The 23,703-nt window shown below is 37.1% G+C and overlaps 1 long non-coding RNA gene across 1 annotated transcript in view; it reads left to right on the top strand.

Moving 5' to 3' along the window:
- The first annotated feature begins 7,308 nt into the window (after positions 1–7,308).
- LOC308653485 overlaps positions 7,309–23,703 on the top strand; it is a 208,092-nt gene continuing 191,697 nt past the window's right edge. Inside the window, exons 1-2 of the long non-coding RNA XR_014023052.1 lie at positions 7,309–7,435; positions 9,598–9,804. This is a non-coding gene — a long non-coding RNA (uncharacterized lncRNA). The remainder of the gene's footprint in view (positions 7,436–9,597; positions 9,805–23,703) is intronic.

The following is a 23,703-nucleotide window of genomic DNA, read 5'->3' on the forward strand; positions in this document are numbered from 1 at the left end:
TACAGCTAAAATTTGATAAAAAAAAAGTCCAATCAAGAAAAAGCCAAGAACACAAAAATTCATATCAATGGAAAGGAGCTATCAAAATAACCCTACAGGTGCTAAAATATATTAAGGTAAATATTACAATTGTATGTCAACATATGTGATAGCTTGCATAACATGGTCTAAATTAGAGCAGGATCTGTGTGCAGTTGAGAAGAAAGTATATTCAGTCAATGATGGATGAAATATTCTATATATATATCTGTTAAGTCTAAATTATCAATTGTATTTTTTACTTCTATAGTTTCTTTATTTAGTTTTTGTTTGGAGGATCCAAACAGTGGTGACAGAGGCAGGTTAAAATTACTCAGTATTATTGTGTTGTGATCTATTTGATTCTTGAAATTGAGCAGGGTTTGTTTGATATATGTAGATGCTCCATTGTTTGGGGCATAAATATTTATGATTGCTTTGTCTTATTGACATATAATTTCCTTAAGTAGTATGAAATGGCCTTCTTTGTCCCTTCTGACTAACTTTGGCCTAAAGTCCACTTTATCTGATATGAGGATAGAAACCTCTGCTTGCTAATGCAGTCCATGTGAGTGATATGTTTTTTCCCCATTGTTCACCCACCTTGCTGAGATGCTGCTTGCTTTTTTTTGCAACATGGAGAAAAGTAGCTCAGGACATGGCACCAGGAAGTAGAGAGAGAGAGAGACATTGAGACACTCTCCTCACGATGGATAAAATATGGTATTTAAAGTGAACAATGAACAATATAATGTAATGAAGAATATAATGAAAAGTGAGAAAAGAATTGCTCTTAGTTTGTTGGAGAATATTAGAAGAACAAAGGCAAAACTTCAGAAATTTATAGCACCTTGGCCCTTTAACCTTTCAATTGTTCCCATCCTGTATTAGCTTTTTCACTGCGGAGACCAAAAGATCTGACAAGAACACTTTTAATGGAGGAAAAGTTTATTTGGCCTTTCTCCATTCTTGGGTCCTCAAAGATATATTGACTTAAAAAGGGTTCAACAACACAATTGTCACAATGAACCAAGAGCCTCAGTATCTTATTCTCTGTCCTACCCTAAAATTGTATAGGGAAATGAATTCACCTTTTAAAATTACACACTTAATATTTTCCTTGTCCTATTTTCATGTACTAGGTTTTACAACATTTGAAAATTAATAGTTCAGTTAGAATTTATATCATTATCTTGTTATCTAATACAGCAATGCCACCAGAGTTGCTTAGGATGATTTGCAATTATAATAAATGATCTAACTAATTTCTTATTTTCATACACCTCAATTTAAAATTTATAATTTACTTCCATTGTGAATTTAGACAACAAAGCAGTAATATTAGCAATGCCTACAACTGTCACCAATGGAAATCTCATATATCTTTTAGCATATCAAAGTTACCATAGATCTTAAAGTATCATTTATATACATCACTACTTCCACTACTTCAAATCAGAGTATTTGAAAATAACTTATTTAGCGTTAATAAGAAAGCATACGTATGTCACAAATTAAAAAATTATCAGCTTTATTTAAGTATAATATATATTTTTGATCCTATGTACTTTATTTAAAAATCCTCATTTTTAAAAGAGGTCCATAGGTTGGTTTCAACAGACATATCTGTGGTGAAAACAGGGTTAAGAATCCCTGAAGTTTAGATTCTTTTTTCTCTCTTCTCCCACAATTCCTGATAATCCTATAGTTTACCTACTACCATAGGCCCATGGAATCCAAATTTCCTCTGGTCTTTGCACAGACTTTGGCAAGAACACCTCTGCTGGTCTCTGGTTTCCTTGCTAAGTTCTCTGAAGTCCTACTATGTACGACACTGGGCACTGACAAAACTGGTGCTGGAAGTCACTTGATTCTGCAGTCCACGAGCTGGATTATCTAGGTTAATTGGCTTCTTTTCCTAAGAGTTCTACTGTACAGCCCTGACAGAAGACCATGTATATGACTATGTAATTCAATGAAAACTGTGTTTCTTTCTACCTCTGGACTTCATGTTTACATGAGAACATAAAGCACTTAGACTTCATCCTTATTTTGACTTTATGACCCAAAACTTTAAATATACAAACCCTTTTTTAAACAGACTCCCAGCTGTGCTCAGCTTTTCGTCTTTTTTTCACCTTCTTTTTTTTTCAGTTCCAATTTCTAATTGATCACTACCTTTTGTTAATTACAGCTTAGCATTCTCTCTCTCTCTCTCTCTCTCTCTTTCAACTTTTAGTACAGGGGATTGAAGCCGGGTACTTAGCCACTGAGCCACCTCCCCAATCTTTTCATTTAAAAAAAATTTTTTTTAGACAGGATCTTGCTAATTTGCTTAGGACCTCACTGAATTGCTGAGGCTGGCCTCAAACTTGTGATTCTCCTGCCTCAGCCTCCCAAGACACTGGGATTACAGATGTGCACCACCATGCCAGGTTACAGTTTTGCATTTTCTACCTTTTTTTTCATCTTTTCTATTATTACTTTTGTTTAGAACCTCATCATCTCTTGATTGAATTGCTAGCAAAACAGTAATTTATGGAAAGGGTATGATGGAGTAAGGTGGGTTTTTACTGAAAAAAAGTATATTTTAGTTAGAGAATTTTCTTCTTTTTCTAGGACAGAAGGGGTATTGAACATGAACTCTGAGGCATATGCTCACATGCAGATCCACTGGGGTACTGGAGTGGCTCTTACTTCACAGATCCCTGGCAAGAGTCAGGCATAGATTCAAGGACACATTTAGCCCTATAATCTCTAAAAGTCATTCTACTACAAAGTACATTCTATGTTAGATTTTCTCATCCTCAGGTCTTCCATAAAGTTTTTTAAAAGTGTTACTCTACTGTGAAATTGAGAGGAAGCATTATTTCCTCTCCAAGGTTGGAGGAGGAGATATGAACAGAGACTCAGGTGAAATTATGCTCAGCTGAACAGCTATCTTCAAAGGAGTCATCTCAAAGAAGCAGTGCTACAAGGATGAGATGAGCAGGCAAAGTAGAAGATGCACAGAAAATTATTGTGGAGCATGCCTGTGGCACCGCATTAGCAATCTCCCAGAAATGCTGGAAGTGGCAGGAGCAAGAGATGCACTTTCTACCTCCACTAGTGGACAAGTGGGGCCATATCATCATGACTTGTTTAGGAGTAATCTCTGATAATATGCACAGGCTGCCAGGCAGACAGCAAACACGTTATCTATAGTGTATAATTTTGAGTTACTCTAGATATCTTTGAAGATTAGTAAGGATTCACTTGACTCACAGATATGTTTATTTACAAATAAAATTCATCTATCATAATTCAGTTTATAGTAAGGCAATAAGTCAACTCAAATCCTCTCCTTCACTTTATTGGGAAAGGTGATAAAATATAAAAAATAAATTATAACAACATCAGGAGAATATTTATTTAAAACTGGGTCATACATAAAGGTGTTAGATTGGAAGATTTTCTCTGTGCCAGTAATTTAATTGAATCAATAGGACTATAGGCTTTCTTTTATAAACTCATTAAAAAAGCATCATTATTTCCTTAATTTCTTATGCTCTTGTAAATGGTATTAAAAATACTTTTAAAATTGAGATATAATTCACATGTCCTAAAATTAACCATTTTGAGATGTAAAAAAATTTAGTTTAGATTTTTAGTATATTCACAGAGTTGTACAACTATCATCACTATCCAATTGCAAAACATATTTATTATCCCTCAAGGAAATTCAGTACCCCTTAGTAGTCACTTTTTATTGTTCATTCCCCACATTTTTGGCAAGCACTGATATACTTTCTATTTCTCTATATTTGTGTATTTTGTACCTTTCAATGAATGGAGTCATATGTGATCCTTTTTGTTTGACTTTTTCCCCCTAAGTATGATGATGTTTGCAGGTTTTATACATGTTATAATAGTAAGTCAAAGTTCTTCATTTTTTTTAAAGTACTGGGGACCAAACTCAGGACCTCCACATACCAGGAAAGCACTCCTCCACTGGGCTATCCCACAAACTTGTCGTTCCTTTTTTTTTGGCTCAATAAAATGTTGTTGACTGATTATACAACATTTTGTTTGTTATCAGCTGGTAAGATTTGAGTTTACACATTTTAGCTATTATGAATATATATAATAATGCCACTGTGAATATTCCTGTATGATTTTTGTATTAAAAGTTATTTTCAATTCTCTTAGATATATACCTAGGAGAGGAATTGCTAGGCCATGTGACAACCCTATGTTTAACATTTTGAGTAACTGTCAAGTTATTTTCCACCTTGGTTGCACTATTTTGTATTCCCACCAGCAATATCAATATATTAAGGCTGCAATTTTTCTGCATCCTCACCAACCCTTATGATTTGCTGTATTTTTCCCCTTTTATTAGAACCATCTTACAGAGTGTGAAGTGATATTTCATTATGGTTTTGATTTGCATTTCTTTAATTACTAATAATGTAGAATTTTTTTCATGTGCTTATTGGCCATCCTTAAAAGTTTCTATTCAAACCCTTTGCCCATTTAAAATATTGAATTTTAAAAATAATGTAGGAGTTATTTCAAAATAATGTAGGTGTTATTTAAAAATAATGTAAGAGTTATTTCTTTATTTTGAATATTAGATCCTTGTTGGACATATTATTTGCAAAGAACTTTTTAACATTTTGTGGGTTATCTTTTCATTTTCTTAATGGTATTCTTTGCAGAATATTAATTTTTTGTGAAGTTCACTTATTTATTTATTTTTCTTTGGTTGCTTATGCTTTTGGATGTGATATTTAGGAAAACATTGTCTAATCTAAGGTCATAAAAATTACTCCTGTTTTTGCTTTGGTAAACATACTTTTACTTCTTTAATCCATTCAATTTTGTACCTGATATGAGAAGTTGAATTCTTCTGCACTTGGATATCCAGTTGTCCCAGCAATATTTTAAAAAACGCTATTCTTTTACCATAAAATTGCCTTGGCACTCTTGTGGAAATTATATGACCATACATGTATGAATTTCTACCAGGACTCTCAACTTATTCCATTGATCTTTATGTCTACTTTATATTTATGCATTAACTTGATCACTGCAGTTTTATAGTATATTTTAAAGCTGAAAAGTGTTAATCTCCAAAATTTGTTCTTTTATTTCAAAAATTTTTGGGGGGTACTATTATGTGTCTCTTGTAACTCCATTTGAATTTTAGACTCATTTCATTCATGTTGTTAAAACTTGGAATTTTGGTAGGTATTGTATAGGACCTATAGATATTTAAATGGAGAGTATTGATAACAGTATTACATCTTCCAATCCATGAATAGGGGATATCTTTCTATTTAATTTGGTCCTCTTTAATTTTTCTCAACTATGTTTTATAGATTTCAGCATATAGGTATATTAGTTTGCTATTTGATGCTATAACAAAATATCTGAGGCAGGCTAATTTTGTAAAGAAAGCAGGATTATTTAGTTTATAGTTTTGGATGCTGAAAGCCCAAACAACATGGCACAGGGACTGGTGAAGGCCCCATAGTGGGTGGAGGGAGTGATTATGTGGGAATGAGCAATATCATTTTCAAACAGGAAATCAAAGAGAAATTTGGGTCCCACATTCCCTTTTAAGAGCATGTCCCCATTTGACCTAAAAACCCTGTAAGTTCCACCTCTTAATGGCCTACCACCTCCTGTCACCACACTGAGGATCAAGCCTCCAACATCTTTGAAAAGACAAGATGAAAAGAAGCCTGTTCCTGTGCCAATTCTCTGGGAAACCTACCTGGCTCACCCCTGAAGGTAACTCGCAGCTATCAACTCATGGATTTTATTCCATTTTTATAACGAGAATTTAAACAATGCTTTTCAGTGTTGTTGATTTTTCTTACATATAATGAACCAGAAAGACCTTGCTGTGTGGCCCTAAACAAGTCCTCTCATCTATGCCTCACTTTCCACCAGTGAGAAGTGGAGGATCTATCTAAATTTCTGACTGGCCTTGAACTTGTCTTCCTCCTGCCTCAGCCTCCCCAGTTGCTGGGATTACAGATCTGTGCTACCATTCCCAGCTCACAACATCCTTGTGAGTTTTCCATGGACACAGTCTGCAGAAAAACGTAGGCCTCATGTGTTGTCAACTGCCGACAACACAACCTGGAGATAGTGCCCCTGTGTGCGTGCCTTCAGTTCTGGCATCCCTCAATCAGTGGCCTTTAACAGATCATCAGAAACCTGTACATAAGAAGTGGTGTGGCTGCCAACAACCAGCTCTTGCTATCCAGCAACCAGATCACCCCAGTCATCAACATCTTGGTAGAAGATGTAAATACCTTCTCTGAGGATATCTAGTACACACAGGTGCCTGTGGCTGATATATCCATTGTGCAGCTCTATGACTTCTTTGACCCCATCTCAACATATCCACAGTGTGGAAATAAAGCAGGGCTATACAGTGCTACGCTTTGCTGCTGACATGAGCTGCTTAGTTGGGCTTTGTGCCTTGCCTACATCATGAAGTACCATGCCATGTCCCTGCTGTAGGGCCACACATGGACCACGTAAAGCCAGCCCATCATCTGTTTTGTTTTGTTTTTGTTTTTGGTACTGGGGAATGAATCCAGGGGCAATTTACCATTAAGCTATATCCCAGTCCTTTTTATTTTTTTGAGACAGATCTTGCTAAGTTCCTGAGGCTGGCCTCAAACTTGCAATGCTCCTGCCTCAACCTCCCAAATTGCTTGGATTACAGTGTGTGCCACTGTGCCTTTTTCTTTTTATTACCCAGGGACACTTAACCACTGAGCCACACCACCAGCCCTTTTTTTGTATTTTATTTAGAAACAGGGTATCAATAAGCAGGCCTGGGTTTTGGGAGCAGCTCATTCAGTATAAGTTACTGTTTGGTAAGAATACTGTGTTCATGATCAAGTCCCCAGTGTGAGTGATCCCTGACATCTATGAGAAGAAGGTCAGTTTGATGATTCCACTGTGAATCATTCCCTAATCCCTGCTTTAGGGTCAGTATACAGACCTCTTGTTGATATTATAGCAGGATCAGAACTTGAACAATCTATCTTTGTTGATACCAGAAGACACCAGATGATGCCTTTTATAAGGGCAAGAAAAAAGGAAGAATTGCTACAGATTTTAATCTTATTATCCACATCTTTAAAGATTAAACTTATTTAACTTTTAGATGGTGACAATAAGTTTTCTACCCCAAGAATGGCAGGCCTGGGCTGCTGGCCAGATGGTGAAGTGAGGCAGGGGATACACTGGACAGAGACTGTGCTCCAATGTCTGTGGCAGGTCTGGAATCCTGATACCCATTTTTCCACAAGCTGACCAACTCTGAAATAAATCTGCTATAATCCCACTTTGTTCCTTCAAACCCAAAGCCAGAGCCTTAAGCATCATGGTACTCCCCGAAATTTTCACAGTAAGAATCAACCTCCTGGTTAAGTAGCCTTAAAGCAGTGTGTTCTAGGAACCCTAGGGGTCCCAAGTAACCACTCTCTGGTTTTCTAGATCAAATTTATGCAGAAGATAATTTTCAAATAAAGATTCAATTGGGTAAAATTTTTTAAAGATCTTTTTTTTTTCTTGAATGCTATTCTATGAGACAAGGTCTTAAATTCACCACCCCCACTCTTTGATAAAGGTGGCTTGTGACAGCCACCTTATTCTCTAGGGCCTGTGATAACAGGTCTGACATCAGGCCTCAAGGGATCTAGAAAGGCTGGACCTACAGAACTTAGCCCTGTCACTACTCTCCATGTGACCTGGGTCCTCTGGGAACCTCAGTGTCCTCATCTGTGAAGATCAAACAATACCACAGAGCTGAGTCCAGTGTATGCTTTGTGTTTAGTGTAATAGACAGCTCTCATCATGAATGGTATCCTTCCTCATTGGCCCTGATGTCCCAAGTCAAGGCATTCATTTGTATAAAGACATTTCTCCCTCTGTGCGTAGTCCTCTCTTGTTTACAATTGCTTTTCCAGAAAGTCACTGTGTGGGGGAAAATGGTTCAAATACTACCTCAGAAGAGGTCTCAGCTCAGAAGCATCTTTAGAGTTCCCACAGTTTAAACCAGGTGTGACCTAGGGATCCTGAAGCAAGGAACACAATTTCAACTTCCCTAAAAAGACCTTGTTGTGAATTGCTAATCATTAGAGCCAATAACCCAATCTGACTGATTACTGGGATCCACGGGAGCACATGTCAAAGGGACAAACCAGCGGGCTCCACCAGTAGACCCTGGAATCCAGGGTTGCTAAAAACCCCTCTGTAAGACCAGTTGTTCCAATTCAGAGCTTCATAGACAGCATAGGAAACAAAGAAAAATGTAACTTCACTTGGTAGCTTGGTGCAGAGCTATGTGTCCAGAGACCAGTGGAGGCCAAATTCCCCTTTAAACCTACCCACACCCAGAGCTTCTACAAAGGGAAAGCCCCAGGTGCATTGCCATAGACTGATCTTGTTTTACAAATGGGAAAACAGGCCCACAAAACTACTTTTCTGGCAAAAGACCACATGGAAATTTAAGGCTGTTTTTTTTTTTTTTTTTTTTGGTACTGGGGATTGAATCCAGGGGCACTTTACCACTAAGCTATATCTCAGTCCTCTTTATTTTTTGAGACAGATCTTGCCAAGTTGCTGAGGCTGTCCTTAAACTTGCAGTGCTCCTACCTCAACATCCCAAATTGCTTGGATTATGGTGTGTGCCACTGTGCCTTTTTTTCCCCAGGGACACTTAATCACTGAGCCATATCCCCAGCCCATTTTTTGTATTTTACTTAGGGTTGCTAAGTTGTTGAGGCTGGCTTTGAAGTGGCTATCTTCCTGAGCTGCTGTAATTACAGATATGAGCCACTGTGCCTGGCTTAATTGGTCATATTTGTGGGTTTTTGAGGGGCTGGGGATTGAACCCAGGGCCTTGTGCATGTGAGGCAAGCACTCTACCAACTGAGCTATATCCCCAGCCCTAAATTGGTCAAAATTGTAAGACATAGAATTCATCATTTAAACCATTTTAAAGTACAATTCATTGGCATTTAGTCTATTTACAATGTTGTGTTAACATTACCATATAATGCTACAACATTTTCATCACCTCAAAAGGAAACTTGTACTAGTGACTCACTCTCCATTCCCTTCTACCCTCATCTTCTGGTCAGTACTAATCTGCATTCTTGTTCCATGAACTTGTCTACTCTGGATATATCATATACATAGAAAAATGCTACATATGTTTTTTTTGTCTAGCTTCTTTCATTCAGCATGATGTTTTCAAATTTCAAGTATGTTGTAGCATGTATAAGTACTTTACTCCTTTTGATGGCTGAAGAATGTCGTGTCATATAGGCATACCACATTTTGTTTATTCATTCATTAAATGGACATTTGGATTGTGTTCACCTTTGGCTATTCTGGTTGCTGCTACTAGAAATTTTCATGTACAAGATTTTGTTGGAACATGTGTTTTCATATGTATTTAGCAGTGAAATTGCTGGGTAACATCAAAAATTTATTTTTAACTTTCTAAGGAACTGCCAAATTTGTTTTTCTAAGTCACTACACAATTTTATATTTCCATCACAGTTCTGCAATGAGAAATTCCAAAAGCATCTGAGAAAAAGAAAAAAAGAGAAAAGAAAAGAAAGGAAAAAGAAAAGAAAAGAAAGGAAAAAGAAAAGAAAAGAAAAGAAAAAGACAAGCTCCTGAGAAGATTTATCAGGAATCCAAGGGTCAAAAGAGTTTTTTGAGAATAAGATCCACATTCCCCCTTCTGGGCCAGTGCCTGAGCTGGTAAGTGGAAGACAGTGTAAATGGGTTAAAATGCCACAACATTCTTATCAAAATTTAATAGCTTCTTTTCTTATTAAGTGTTCCTTTGGTTTTTGTAGCTTTTTAGATTCTAGAGTTCTGAAAATGTTGTTTCTAACATTCTTTGTCAGCTTAATTGTTGCTTTAATGGAGAAATAGAGAGGTACCTGCCATGTCATTTTTCGTTATATCAATCTTATTATTATTTTGTTTTTTTTTACTATATTAATTTTATTGGTTTTATCAGTCCATTAACTTGGTTCAGTTCAAACTAAAAATGTGATTTTCATTTTGAACAGTAATAGCTTAAATTTTAGTTCAGTTCTTTTAACCTTATCTGGGCTGATTAGAGTTTGTCCTATGTAAACATGGATCAAGAAGTGGCATTTGGGCAGACATTTGGGCAGAGCTTATGTACAGAGTCTGAGATACTCTTCTCTGACTGTCTTCTCTTTCTGGTATGTGTTTTTCTTTTTCCAAATATTGTGGTTACTTTGATGCCTAGAGAGGCAAGTTCATAGTGAATCCTACTGACTTTAGCACTTCAAGTCAGTGAGATTGTGTGTTTCTCTCTAATTTGTAGTTCCCTAATGTTATGAACTTGGGCCTTAGTTTTTTGACTTTTAAAAAATGTATTATTTTACTGTGGTAAAATACACATAGTACAAAACTTACCACCTTAACTGTTTTAAGTGTGTAGTTCAGTGGTATTCAGTACATTTATAAAATATTTATTTACCATCATCCAATTCCTTCACCCTTTTTATCTTACAGAACTGAAATTTGGTACCATTTAAACAGTGACTTCCTATTCCTTCCCTGTCACAACCTCAGCTCCTAGCATCTACCATAATTTCTTGTACTCTATCTCATATAAATGTAATCATAGAGTATTTGTCTTTTTGTAACTGTCTTACTTTTGTACCATGTTTTTACAGTTCATCCATGTTGTAGCATATATATGTTGAGAGCCACAGCCAAGTCGGAATGGCCCCTGGCATTTTGCCAGAAGTAATGGTTGAGAGGCAAGCCATTAAGATGATGCTGGATTGATTCAATTGTATATAGATCCCTGCTGTCCTCCTCGGGCACCCGCTACTTTGAAGTTCCCGTTGAGTTCTTGCAGGGTTCTGAGAGTGAGTGCGTATGCAGCCTGGTGGAGGGAGTTCCGGTTGGTGTGTGGTGTGTGCTGGAGAGAAGCCACGTGTGTGGCTTTCGGGAGAGTTCCTGGGGAGTGTGCGTGGAGTGTTGTTGGAGTTCAGGCAATAAAGTTTCCTGTTTGAACATACAAGTGCTTTGTGGCGGCTCGGTGATTTGTTCCCAGCCAGATTGCGGCATTTGGTGGCCCGTGCAGGGAACGCCTGAAGCTTGGGGGTAAGTAAAATTGCTTGCCCCTGAGGGAAGGCAAGAGAATGGGTGACCATTTCAAACAACAATGTGTTCTTGTTTTGATTTCTTTTGTTTTTGTTTCAAGCTGCCTGTCCCTAGAACTTTCTCTGGCAAACTGGGGAAAATGGTTGGCTCAAGGTTTGAAGTTTTTCGCCCCTGAGATAGAGATAGAAATAGACCATGAATATACATTTCAAGAAAATAGGAAAATTGATACAATGCATTTTTGTTCCATTTTGGTCTCATTCTGTTTTGGTTTTGTATGGGATCAGAAATTAGTAAAAAAAAAACTGAAAGAGTGTTAAGTAAATTGTTAGAGGTTCAGACTATGGTAGAAATCATGTTAGATCAAGCAAAAGAGAAGATCTCTCGAGCTAGTCAGACAGAGGAAGAAAATTTAAAGGAGAAAGGACTATCAGGGAAAAAGTTACAATAGGAGGCTGCTACTAAAACCTTTCTATCACTAGAGGGAGTAAGTGTCCAACCAACAGCTCCACCTATGGGGCCCCCAACCCCCATAGTTGATAGATGGGATCCTGAGACAGGACCTCAAAGATTAGCATGCCCTGTACTTGAGCAGGTAGGAGGGCAGCGAATTCACCATGCATTAGATTTCAAAACAGTGAAGAAGTTAAAGGAGGCTGTAACAACCTATGGTCCCCAAGCACCCTTCAATGTAAGCATGGTTGAATCCATTACCAACTTGGACATGACGCCAGCAGATTGGGCTAGTATGTGTAAAGCTGTGCTAAATGGAGGGCAATATTTGTTATGGAAGGTTGCCAATGAGGAATTTTGCATGGAGACGGCTAGGTGATATGCAGCAGCCGGTTATCCTCAGAGAAATCTAGATATGTTGTTAGGAAAAGGACCTTATGAGGATCAGCAGCAACCAATTAGATATGATCCTGCCGTACACTCACAAATTGCTGTAGAGGCGATTAGGGCATGGAAGACTTTACAAGGACATGGAGATTTACAAGGTCAATTATCTAAGGTAATACAAGGAGCTAATGAACCTTACGCTGAATTTGTAGATAGGCTTATTCAAACAGCTACCAGAGTTTTTGGGGATACAGAACAAGCAATGCCATTAATTAAACAGCTAGCCTATGACCAAGGAAACAAAGGGTGCAGGGAGGTCATTAGACCATGGAAACATGAAGATTTAAACACATATATGTTGAGGGCCACAGCTAAGTTGGGATGACACATGGCATTTTTGCCAGAAGTAGTGGTTGAGAGGTGACGCCAGCGAGTTTTCGCGGAGTTCCCATTGACTTCCAGTTGAGCTCTTGCGGGGATTCCCGGAGAGTTCCCATTGGTTGGGGAAGTGCTGGAGGAGGGATATTTCCGGTTGCTGGTTCCTGGACAAGCCGCGTGGTGTTCGGGAGGATTCCCGGGAGGCATGTGTGGAGTGTGCTGGTGGAGTTCAGAAATAAAGTTTGTTCCTGCTTCAGTGGCTTGTGATTTGTGCCCAGCCAGACTGTGGCACATATATTAAATTATGTAGAGACATTAATGAACAAGGGCAAGTCTTGGCAGCTGCAGTACAACAGGCTTTAGATGCCAGGCCAAAAACATGCTACAATTGTGAACAAACAGGACATTTTAAAAGGAGTTGCCCCATAGGAGGAGGGTTTAACAAACTAGGTATCAAAGGGGTAGAATACCGGGTATTTGCCCACTATGCCATAGAGGGAGACATTGGGCTAATGAATGCCATTCTCAAACCACCATAGAGGGTACTCCGTTATCAAAAAACGGACAAGGACCAGGTTGTTTACCCACAATATCGTGGAGAAAGGCATCGGGCTCCATTGCAAAAAACGGACAGGGGGGGCCCAATGCTCCGGGGCCCACGACCACAAATATACGGGGCACTGGAGGAACCCAGCAACACCATCAGGGTAGTGCCCAGAACATATTATCCCATCAGATCTCTCATCAGACAAACTAGAGGGAGCGCAAGGTTGGACATCTGCGCCTCCGCCAGAGCAGTACTAACTCCAGAGATGGGAGTTCAAATCATTCCCACAGGAGTAAAAGGACCTCTTCTCCAAGGAACAGTAGGCTTATTGTTAGGACGCAGTTCTTCTACTCTAAAAGGACTTATGATAACTCTTGGGGTAATTTATCCCGATTATGAAGGTGAAATAAAAATTATAGCTAGTTCTCCAAGAGGTATATCAGTAATTTCACCAGGAGATAGAATAGCACAGTTATTAATAATACCCAGCCTGCATGATAAATTTTCCAGTAGTACTATAGAAAGAGGTTCCAGGGGATTAGGCTCCACAGGTGTAGATTGGGCTATGCTGTCTTTAAATTTAGATTCTCGTCCAATGCTAAAACTAAATATTCAAGGACATGAATTTAATGGGCTACTGGATACAGGTGCAGACCTTAGCATCATCTCTCATCAAGAATGGCCAAAACATTGGCCATTACAACAAGCCACTCAAACGCTTCGAGGCCTAGGAGTAGCAACTAATCCCCATAGAAGTGCAATGGTATTAGATTGGAAGGATCCTGAAGGATGTGAAGGAACTATACAGCCATATGTATTGGATCATCTTCCTATAAATTTATGGGGACGAGATGTCCTAGATCAATTAGGTTTGACATTAACAAATAACATCAATCCAAATGTGCCCACTATTATGGCTAGACAAGGTTTTAGGAAAGGAAAAAGATTAGGAGAAAAAGGACAAAGTATAGTGGCACCAATACAAATAGATCAAGAAATAGATAGACATGGATTGGGTTTTCAGGAGGGGTCACTGAGACAATAAAAATTACTTGGAAATCAGAAAAACCAGCATGGGTTCCTCAGTGGCCCTTGACTAAAGAAAAGATACAAGCAGCCCATGACCTGGTCAAACAACAATTAGTGGAGGGACATATACAACCTTCTGTATCTCCTCATAATACTCCCATTTTTTTGTCATTAAAAAGAAATCTGGTAAATGGAGATTATTGCAAGATTTAAGAGCCATTAATATTGAGATGGTTATTATGGGACCTACTCAATCGGGGATTCCTCAATTGTCTGCTTTGCCAAAAACCTGGTATGTTTTAGCTATAGATATTAAAGATTGTTTTTTTTTTTTTCAATTCCAATTCATCCTGAGGATAGTCCACGTTTGCATTTACTGTCCCTACGTTGAATCATGAAGGTCCTGATCAGAGGTATGAATGGAAAGTACTCCCTCAAGGGATGGCTAACAGCCCAACTATGTGTCAAATTTATGTTAACAAAGCAATCCAGCCACTTAGAAATCAAAATCCTGAACTACAAATATTTCACTATATGGATGATGTATTGTTAGCACACAAAGAAAAAAACACATTGCTAGAATGTTATGCCACACTTACAAACTTATTAAAAAATTATAATCTAGAGATAGCAATAGATAAAGTACAATTAAATTTTCCAATTAATTATTTAGGAGTTCTATTATCCTCAACCATGGTCCACCACCAAAAATTCAAATACGAGTAGATCAACTCAAATCACTTAACGACTTTCAAAAGTTATTAGGAGACATAAATTGGATAAGGCCTTATCTAGGTATACCAACAGGAGAGTTGGGACCTTTATTTGATATCCTAAAAGGTCCATCAGATCCAAATTCACCCCGAATGTTAACGCCTGAAGCAAGAAAGGCATTAAAAAAAAACATATATGGAAAATATGCATTTGGATAGAATTGATATGTTTGCCTTTATTATTTATTGTACTACCAACAAAAAATATTCCTACAGAAGTATTTTGGCAAGAAGGTTCATTATTGTGGATACATCTATCTTATTCTCCTAACACTATTCTTACTAGGTATCCTGGGGCTGTAGGACAATTGATACTCAAAGGAATAAAAGCAGCAAAGGGAGTGTTTGGAATTTCTCCCAATAAAATTATTACTCCATATACTATGGATCAAATTGATGAGTTAGCTAATGAGTTAAATACTTGGGCAATAATCATGTGCAAATCTAATGTTTCATTTGTTAATCACTTACAATCTAATCCTTTGCTGTCTTTTTGGTCTTCTCATCCTATAGTTTTTCCAAAAATGACAAGAAAAACACCTATCATGAATGCTCCAAATATATTAACTGATGGGTCAAATAATGGTACAGCAGCAGTAGTTACCCCTGATCAAACTTTTACATTTTTAGTACCCAAACAATCAGCTCAAAAGGTAGATCTTAATGCAGTATTACAAGCTTTTGTGATATTTAAAGATTCTGTATTTAATTTATTTTCTGATAGTCAGTATATAGTTAATGCTATAGCATCCCTTGAAGATGCTGGTGGGATTTCCCCTTCCTCTACTGTTTTCTCTTTGTTTTCCACTATACAAAGTCTAATCTGGGACAGAAAAGATCCATTCTTTATAGGACATATCAGGGCACATACAGGATTGCCTGGAGCCCTTAGTTTGGGCAATGATTTAGCAGATAATACTACACATGACATACATATTTTTTCTACACTAGAAGAAGCTACAAATTTTCATAAAAGGTTCCATGTCAATGCTAATACTTTACAAAAGTGTTTTAAAATAACGAAGGAACAAGCTAGACAAATAATAAAACAATGTCAAAATTGTGTGACCTTTTTACCACAAGTTAATCTTGGAGTCAATCCTAGAGGACTGATACCTAACCATATTTGGCAGATGGATGTCACACACTTGCCAGAATTTGGAAAATTAAAATATTTGCATGTTAGAGTTGATACTTCTTCTGGATTTTTGATGGGCTCCCTTCATGCTGGAGAAAAAACTAAAGATATTATAGCTCATTGCTTACAAAATTTTGCCACTGTGGGCATTCCAAAACAGTTAAAAACAGATAATGGTCCTGGCTATACTTCTACCTCTTTTAAACAATTTTGCTCATCATTTGGCATTACTCATATAACAGGAATCCCATACAATCCACAGGGACAAGGCATAGTTGAAAGAGCTCATCAAACTATTAAAATGTACTTATTAAAGCAAAAAGAGGGAATTGGGAAGGGGTATATATCCCTCAAAGATGAAGTTAAAATAACTCTAAACTTTTTAAATTTGGATTCATCAGGGCTTAGTGCTACGGAAAGGCATATGTGTCCAAAAAATGTACATAAGCCTAAGGTACTATGGAAGGATATTCTAACAGGACAATGGAAAGGTCCTGACCCAGTGATTGTCTGGAGTCAGGGGTCTGTTTGTGTGTTTCCACAGGGAGAACATTAGCCAATTTGGATTCCAGAGAGACTAACTAAATCGATTTTTACAGACCAAAAAGAAGATGACTTGGCTCCAATCCATAACAGCTGATATCCTTACATCTGCAACAGTGGTTCTCCCACACCTAGAGGCTAATGAATAATGAACACCATTAAGGTCTATTTCAAATGCAATAAAAACCTTGGGGCTTGCTTGTGGGAATACCTTCAAACCCATATGCAAGTTATAGGAAAAAGGATGGGATATCCAAAGAAGAGTCAAACCCAGGTGGTAACCAGGATGCTTTTTTCAATATCTATTTTATTATTGCTTTTTCCCACATCATGAAGTTCTATTTTATTTTTTGAGCTCATACAGACCTAGGTTAATGTTTTTCTGATCAGTTCTATTTTTTGACTGTGGAGTTTTTAAACATTGCAATGGAGATTTCACCTGTGAAAAGCTACAAGGCCTTTACTATTGTCTTATGTGTTGTATGTTATGTGTGCACATTTCTGTTTTGTGTTGTATGTCTGTAGGTGCATATGTCCATATATCATATATGAGGAGCGCTCATGAAAAAATGGATCCAAATATTTTTTTTATTCACGTGATTTAAATGGTTTAATTTAAATTGGGTAAACAGCTGTTGAGGATTGTTTATTATGTGAACAAAAAAGGAGGTTAACAGATCTGTTTGTTTACTTTCACCTTTTCTTATCATTATATTTAATAATTCTGTTCAGGATAATGCAAATTGTTCAAAAAATTGTTTTCTTAGTGCCTGCTGGAATGTTACATAATTTTTTTTTAGCCATCATTGCCAGAATTCCTATTTTCATCCCAGTGCCGGTGAAGACAAAGATAAAACCAAACTACAGCTTCTTTGATAGTTTTCACAGTAAACTGTATAAACTGATGCATCAATGAATAATAACTCAACAAGTGATGCTCAATCAAGGAATTGATTTATTTTGGGAGGAGTCGATTTACTTTTTTTTTTTTTAAGATTTAGGAATTCTCTATATATTCTGAATATCAAGCCCTTATAAGATATGTGATTTGTAAATCTTTTCTTCCATTCTGTGGGATGCCTTTTTTACTGTATTGATAAAGTCGTTTGATGCATAACACTTAAAAATTCGTATGTAGTCCAATTTCTCTGTTTTTTCTTTTGCTACCGGTACTTTCATTTTTATTTTTTAATTTTTAAAATATTTATTCTTAAGCTTTAGGTGGATACAGCATCTTCATTTTACATCTATGTGGTGCTGAGGATCAAACCCGGTGCCTTGTGCATGCCAGGCAAGCACTCTACCACTGAGCCACAACCCCAGCCCTCGTTTTTAAATTCAGAAAAATCACTGCCAAATCCAGTGTTATGAAAGTTTGACCTGTTTTCTTTTAAGAGTTTTATAGGTCTTTGATCTAGTTTGAGTTAATTTTTATGAATGACATAAGGCAAGAGGTCAATTTCATTATTTGACATATGTGTATATAGTTTTCTTGGCACCATTTGTTGAATCAGTTCTTTGCCTTTTAAATGATTATTTTTTTCATATCTCTGGTTATACACAAAGTAGAGTCACATCATTTGTGTCTTCATATATGTACTTAGGTTAATGATATCCATCTCATTCCACAATCTTTCCTGTAATCCCAGGAACCTAGGAGGCTGAGGCAGGAAGATCACAAGTTCAATGCCAGACTTAGCAATTTAGTGAGGCCTTAAGCAATTTGTCAAGGTCCTGCCTCAAAAAGAACTGTATATGTGGCTCAGTGGTTAAGTGCCCTTGGGTTAAATCCCTGGTACCAAAAACAAATAAACAAACAGACAAACAAGCAAATAAACAAATAACCCCCAAACATCTACATATCAGAGAAAACATACAACCTTTGGGTTTTTATAATCGGCTTACTTCACTTAGCATAATATTCTCCAACTCCATCCATTTACCTGCAAATTCCATGATTTTATTCTCTTTTAATGCTGATTAATATTCCATTGTGTATATAAACCACAGTGTCTTTATCCATTCATCTACTGAAGGGCATCTAGGTTGGTTTCAAAATTTAAATATTGTGAATTGTGCTTCTATAAACATTGATGTGGCTGCATCACTGTAGAATGCTGTTTTTAAGTCCTTTGGGTATAGACCAAGGAGATGGATAGCTAGGTCAAATGGTGGTTCCTTTCCCAATTTTCCAAGGAATCTCCATACTGCTTTACATGTTGGTTGCACCAACTTGCAGTCCAACCAGGAATGTATGAGTGTGCCTTTTTCCCCACATTCTCGCCAACACTTTTTGTTGTTTGTGTTCTTCATAGCTGCCATTCTGACTGGAGTGATATGAAATCTTAGAGTGGTTTTGATTTGCATTTCTCTAATTGCTGGAGAAGTTGAACATTTTTTCATGTTGTTGATTGATTGTATATCATCTTCTGAGAAGTGTCTGAGGTATCTATCCTATAATCTTATAGGTCCTTGGCCCATTTATTAATTGGGTTATTTGTTTTTTGGTGTTAAGATTTTTGAGTTCTTTATATATTCTAGAGATTAGTGCTCTATCTGATGTGCATGTGGTAAAAATTTGCTCCCAGAATGTAGGTTCTTTATTCACCTCACTAATTGTTTCTTTTGCTGAGAAGAAGCTTTTCAGTTTGAATTCATCCCATTTTTTGATTCTTGATTTCTTGTGCTATAGGAGTCTTATTAAGGAAGTTGGGACCTAATCCAACATGATGAAGACTTAGGCCTACTTTTTCTTCTATTAGGCGCAGGGTGTCTGGTTTAATACCTAGGTCCTTGATCCAATTTGAGTTAAGTTTTGTGCATGGTGAGAGATAGGGGCTTAATTTTATATTGTTGCATATGGATTTTTCAGTTCTTCCAGCACCATTTGTTGAAGTTTCTTCAATATATGTTTTTGGTGCCTTTGTCTAATATAAGATAACTGTATTTATGTGGGTTCTTCTGTGTGTCCTCTATTCTGTACGACTGGTCTATAAGTCTATTGTGGTGCCAACACCATGCTGTTTTTGTTACTATTGCTCTGTAGTATAGTTTAAATTTGGTATTGTGATGCCACCTCCTTCACTCTTCTTGCTAAGGATTGTTTTGACTATTCTGGATCTCTTATTTTTCCAGATGAATTTTATGATTGCTTTTTCTATTTCTATGAGGAATGCCATTGGGATTTTGATTGGAATTGCATTAAATCTGTATAATGCTTTGGTATGGTCATTTTAACAATATTAATTCTGCCTATCCAAGAACAAGTTAGATATTTTCATTTTCTAAGGTCTTCTTTAATTTCTTTCTTTAGTGTTCTGTAGTTTTCATTGTAGAGGTCTTTCATCTCTTTCATTAAGTTGATTCCCAAGAATTTTTTTTTTGAGGCCATTGTAATTGGGTTGTTTTCCTAGTTTCTCCTTTAGAGGATGTGTCACTGATGTACAGAAATGCCTTTTATTTATGGGTGTCAATTTTATATCCTGCTACTTTGCTGAATTCATTTATTAGTTCTAGAAGTTTTCTGGTGGATTTTTTTTTTGGATTCTCTAGGTATAGAATAATGTAGTTGGCAAATAGTGATAGTAAAGTGTATTGGTGTAGATTTTTTGTAATCTTGTACATTTTGTGTCCTGTAAGCCCTTGTATTTGATTTTCCAAGTCATTTTTCATGTTTGGGAAATTTTCTGATATTATTTCATTGAATAGATTGTGCATTCCTTTGGTTTGAATCTCTGTGCCTTCCTCTAACCCAATACATCTTAGATTTGGTCTTTTGATGTTTTCCCATAATACTTGGATATTCTGTTCATAGTTTCTTATCATCTTCACTGTGTGGTCAACTTTATTTTCAAGATTGTGTATTTTGTCTTCATTATCTGACGTTCTGTCTTCCAAGTAATCTAGTCTGTTGGTGATGCTTTCTACTGAATTTTTATTTCATTTATTGTTTCCTTCTTTTCAAGGATTTCTGATTTATTTCTTTTCCCCCCAGAATTTCTATATCTTTCTTGACGTAGTCTTTTGCTACCTATATTTGTTACCTTATCTCTTTGTTGCTGTGATCAATAGTTGCCTGTATTTGCTCCCTTAGGTCATTCTTTAATTAGTAGATCATTTTAATTATGTACATTCTGAACTCCTTCTCTGATATTTCATAAACTGTGCTGTCCATGGTTTTTATTATTATAGTATTTTGGTTGGTTTTATTATTGTAGTATCTTGGTATATATATATATATATATATATATATATATATATATATATATTATACTTTTATTATTGTAAAATCTTGTTTGGTTTGGGGAAATTTCCTCCCTTGTTTTTTCATGTTGTCTATGTGTCTTCCTTTCTTGCAGGGAGGATCTGAGGTATTACAGTTTCTATCCTATAATCTTATAGTGTCCCTGCAGATTGCCTGTACCTCACCTTGATGTTGGGCTTCTAGACCTGGCCAGTGTTCCATTAAAAATGCTACTGCAACTAAAGGTAGTCATGGAAATAGTGGAGATAACTCAAGATAGCAGTGGGGATGTCCCAAGATGGATGCAACCACTTTCAGAGATGGGGCTGAAAGGGTAGGCAGTCTGTTTGGAGATGCAGCTGCCTCTAGGTCCTATCTGTTGTCCCAAGGTGGAAGCTACTGCATGGGGAGGGCTATGGTAATGGCTGCAGTGCCCCAAGATGGAGGTGGGGTAGGCCTTGGTTCCATTGTGGGTCTGCTGGTTGGCAGGGGCAGTCCTGGGCTGGGGCCTAGGCTCCAGAGTCAGATGTGGTTTCTTCTGAGACTTTTCTGCTTGAGTGGAATGTGCAATTTTAAAATGAAATAGAAAGAAAAACTTCAGCTTCTCAAAGAAAATAGTTGAATGTGGGTTACAGTGGATACTTCTGCTTATTCAATAGCAATTATATGCTAGAACTGGCCCTGAATTTGCTTTCTTTCTGCTAATAATAATTATATATCAGTCAAATAGTTCCAACTGATTACTAGTTCTAACAAAACTTAAATATCCAAAACTTATTTCCACATAATGTTAATCAGGAGCTTACTTTTTGCCAAATTCTAGGCCTACTTTAAACATTTGTGAGTCTCATATAGTGACCGTGTTGGTTCACCTTTGTGACAAGTCATGGTTGTCATATTTCCCTGAAGAAAACTGTGGGACTCCTAGACTTGATAATGGGACAGAAGATTGAGACTGGTATCATTTCAGGAAATCTAGGGCAAATGATGTGCCATATGGTAGCTACAAGAACAGGCCCAAGATGCCTGACAAAGAAAGTGAGGGTATAAATTATTGTCCTGAACTGTTCCTGGAGAGCAATCCCTGTGGGAAGGGATTGATTCTGGGTTTCTGAAATTCTAAGAAACAATGTCAGAAAGAAACCAAAGAACCTGGCGAATTAATTGGAATATCCATGATAAGCCCACTGGTTCCAGTATATTCTTTGAAATGCATGACTGGTATGAACTTTGTTTTTCACTCTGTTTTTAAAATCTTTTTAGCAAACAGAATGAATCTTTCTTTTGATTGTGTTTATAACTGAATTACCATCTGCTATTTGGAAATCATAATTAGTTTTGAAATTTACATTTAAATATAAATTGTGCGCTGCCACACTGATTGGTTTGAGTCTAGGATAAGAAGAGAATTATTCTTATGGTTTGGTCTTATTATTCACTCCAATGCCTCATCTATTACATGGAATCCCAAATGTATCTTTCAAAGTCTGATTGGTGTACAGAGCTTCAACTGCTTGTTCTTCTTTTCTCAGCTCCTCTTATCTGCAGCACTTCTCATTCATTTAGGACACAGTTTTAATTTCCATGGTCACTGAGGCTTTTCTGTGTTCTCTTAAAGGAAAATTGCCAAGGTTGATAGGTTCAAATTTGACTTTTTTTCCCCTAAGTGCATGAATGCATCGCCAAGATCTCCTTGCATCCTTATGTGATTTTGATTTTAATGGCTGATGCACTGCCAGTTGACTCCGGGGACCTAGCAATTACAATAATGTCAGTCCTCAAATCTGATTGTATAAATCCAGAACAGTGTGCTGCTTTTCTTTGTACTTAAAGAATGTGACAAGAACAGTGCCTAGGAATCAATTTAAGAACAATAGGCTGTTGAGTTAAAGTATCCCTAAGAGGTATTTTCACAATGCTTTGTAATTTTCAGTAGATGCAATCATTAAATCTAGATTTTCAACCTACCCTTTCCATGATTTATTGAGCAACCTTGGGTAAGTTGCCCTAATGCCTCAGAAATTCCTCATTTGTAAAATGAGGGTTTAGACTAGATGCCTCCCCTTTCATATTCCTAAACTTTATGATTAATAAAATTATTCCGAAGAACACTTTTGTATTAACCTTGCTTTGATGAATGCAAAGGGAACCACAGTAATATTAAACCTCAATTAGGAAAGATTGACATCTTTCCTGCAAAATGGCAGAATATACATTGTCAGTCCTTATTCCTCCACATAAATGTCAATTTTGATAACTGCAGATGAGAGTACATTTATGAGAGTTCAGGAGTCCAGCGAAGAGGTCCTAGAATCCCATCGAAGCAAAAAAATCGGAGAATCAAATCCTTGAAGAGTGTAACAAAAACAGTTTCACTTTATCTACATCTCCCCTTCTCCAAAGCAGCACGTCTGTGTGCCAAGAGAGATGTCGTCCATGGGTGAAAGTGAGACTGTCACGGATATTAGACTTCCCTAGTCATATGGAAAGCTGCCCAAGAGATTCACTTTTTCTTATCTCACTTAGAAGACTGAGGGGTTTGGCATGGATAAATAGTCCACACATCTAGGATCTTGCAAATGGGGTGAAGTTTCATAACAACTGGGTCAGGGAACTCAACAAAGGGTCATGATTTCTATTAATCACCTCATAGAATGAGGTCTATCCATGAACCTCAGGATGCATCACCTGGGGACTTCCAAGCACATGCAGTACCTGTGCTCTGTGCCTCTCCTTTGATCCCCAGGTGCCACCCCATGTATGCTCCCATAGATAGTGCCCATGAGCTTCTACAGATTATGCACAAACATACAAGGTTAACTTAACTTGGCTAGATTGAAAGATGTTGCTTAACCTTGAAAATTTCAGGGTATTACTCTAGGAAAAATAACAAGGAAACTTTTAGCACCTGGCTTGTCTTTGTTTTTCTCTCTTTCTTTTTTTCTCCAGAGCTGCATATTGAACCTAGGACCTCGAGCATGCTAGGCAAGCACTCCACCATTGAGTGTTCAATTTT

The sequence above is a fragment of the Spermophilus citellus genome (genome assembly GCF_964194105.1).
Source record: "Spermophilus citellus genome assembly, chromosome: 7".
In the NCBI taxonomy this organism is placed as follows: domain Eukaryota; kingdom Metazoa; phylum Chordata; class Mammalia; order Rodentia; family Sciuridae; genus Spermophilus; species Spermophilus citellus.